This window comes from Chiloscyllium punctatum, unplaced genomic scaffold, assembly GCF_047496795.1.
Source record: "Chiloscyllium punctatum isolate Juve2018m unplaced genomic scaffold, sChiPun1.3 scaffold_247, whole genome shotgun sequence".
NCBI lineage: Eukaryota > Metazoa > Chordata > Chondrichthyes > Orectolobiformes > Hemiscylliidae > Chiloscyllium > Chiloscyllium punctatum.
Window position 1 is genome coordinate 217501 of NW_027309981.1, and position 2500 is coordinate 220000.

Here is a 2500-nt window from a genome sequence, read left to right on the forward strand (position 1 = left end):
CTTCAGTGGGGCCGGCGGGCGACGCCGCTCCTGAACCCAGCGGCCCCGAGCCGGACGAGTTGAGGAAGGCACGCCGACGGTGACAGGGTACGGAAGACACAGCGGTGGCCTTCTGGCGACTTGGCCCCCGACAGCCCGACGTTCCGCCGTCCTCCCGATGGCCAGGAGGACCGTGCGGGGGTCGGCCGACGGCGTGGTAGGTGTGCCTGCACGGTGACGGAGCACACACCACGCCCGCCAACCCCTCCGTACCTCCCGAGACCGGTGGCAGGACGGAGCGGAAAACGTGCGGACTGAACGGGAGAGCCAAGAGCCAGCGATCCACGCGCGTGCGACCGTCCAAGTCACAGCGTTCGACGAAAACCTCCTCCCTCGGCCAGGCACTCGGCGCCAGCAGGGGAGACAGGATCAGACGCCCCGCCGGCCACTTAAGGCCGAGGACGAACCACGAGACGGGCGGCTGCAGCAGCGGGCGGCCTGCAGCTCCCAGCACTCTCAATCGATCAACCATCGAGTCGGGTCAGCGTGTCAAACCGGCGAGCTCCACGGTCAGGCCGGCGGCGCACCAGCACCGGACCTCCGCGGCTCCCTTCACTCTTTCCACTGCCAGCCAACCGAGAGACGGACCCAATGCGGACGTGCAGAGCTTAGGCAGACCCCCCACTGGAGGCTCAACACTTCGTGGCAGCTCCGTGTCCCAGAGACCAGGAGGGTTGGCACACACACACAGTGTGAACCACCGACAGCCATTCTGGGACCGGTGACAGCCGTGCTGGCCCCACTGCCACGACACAGACGGACGCCAGGCCGCGCTCCCCGGCGGGGGGATGGCGTCGAGCCTGACGAACGGAATGTGCAGGGTGGGGGGGAAAGGCCAAGCGCTCCGACGCCGGAGGGCTCCGGAGTCTGAACTTAGGGGGACAAAGAGGACGGGTCCTCTGCGACACCCCAGCCGCGCTCTCGCCAGCCAAGGCGAGTGCGATTGATTGCCAAACGACCCTCAGACAGGCGTGGCCCCGGGAAGAACCCGGGGCCGCAAAGTGCGTTCAAAGTGTCGATGATCAATGTGTCCTGCAATTCACATTAATTCTCGCAGCTAGCTGCGTTCGTCATCGACGCACGAGCCGAGTGATCCACCGTCAAGAGTTGTCTGAGTTTGTTTTAGGTCTCTCCCTCGCCAGAGGAAAGCGACCCGGACCGCACATACGCTCCCCACCTTGAGCTACAGCCACCTGCACGCCGGCGTGCGGGCGGAGCAGGGTGGCGTGAAGCGATGGGGAGCACCATCCTGGTGCGGCCCGCAGAAACATACGTCTATTGGGGGGAGGAGGACAGGGCGCCCAAGAGGCGATGCGTGCCCCAACGCACCGCAGCGACGGAGGCAGGATCACCGCCACCATGTCGCCCGCCTAGTATCACGAGGCGTGCAGCAGCTTTGCCCTAGGAAAAGCAGAGGCGGGAACGGGCACCGGCCATCGGTTCGGCAGCGTCACTGACGCGTGCACGTGGCGGCGTGTCGGCGAGCGGACTTCCTGCGAGGAGGCGGGGGCGGCACTCGCCCGAGCAGACGCCCGCCCGGCCCAGCCACCGCCGAGGTGGACTGGGAGTCGCGGCAACGGCTCGTCATACTCGTTCCCACACTCACAGCGCAGCTTGCCCGCAAGCCACCGACCACCGATCGACGCCAGGCGCCCCGACCGAGAGCGGGATCGCTCGTTCGCCCTGCTGGCAGTTCGCTGGGGATCACTACTGCACGGAGCTCGGAGACCGACGGGCGGCAACTCGAGAGTCTTTAAACCACCACCCCCATCCCGCAAGTGCAAAGAGGCTGTATACGCACAGACGGGTGAGGGGAATAGGTACCCCGTCGGGTTTGAAGGGAGCGTGACTAGATAGCAACGATGTAAACCCAGCCGATTTGGGAGCGAAAGACCGGCGCCTGCATCACCGGCTTCGTTTCCCGTGGCTGGAGAGTACACCGAAACCCTCCGTCTGTCGCGAGCTCCCGACGACGCGGTGCCGCCAAGCAGCAGGGCCGGACCTGGTGTGGCTCCCCTCGTCGATCACAGACCGGTCGGCACTACTGACGAGACGGTGGAACGGGCTTCGCCCCTTGTGACGAAGGGTGATGCGAACCCGCCCGCCCGCGTGCGTTCGGGGTGGACTCGGCAAACGGAGATTTGAAATCGGAAAGTGTCCTCCTGCCCCGCGCAGGTAGGCGCCCAACAGTTGTGGGGGGTTTGGCGGTGACCACGGCTGCAGGGCCTGCTACCCCGACGAGCTCTCCTGCTGGCCCCGAAACCACCCTCGCGAGACAAGTTGAAACGGAAACGGGCGTACCCCCAAGCCGACGATCCTTTCTTATTTGTTACTTTTTTTTTCACTTGCTCGAGTTGTGGGGATTTGGCGGTGACCACGGCTGCAGGGCCTGCTACCCCGACGAGCTCTCCTGCTGGCCCCGAAACCACCCTCGCGAGACAAGTTGAAACGGAAACGGGCG

At 65.5% G+C, this 2500-nt stretch overlaps 1 non-coding gene across 1 annotated transcript; it reads right to left on the reverse strand.

Moving 5' to 3' along the window:
- Positions 1 to 994: 994 nt before the first annotated feature.
- LOC140472114 (5.8S ribosomal RNA) lies at positions 995 to 1148 on the reverse strand. The gene has a single exon (XR_011957405.1). It is a non-coding gene; the product is annotated as a 5.8S ribosomal RNA (ribosomal RNA).
- Between the last annotated feature and the right edge of the window lie 1352 nt (positions 1149 to 2500).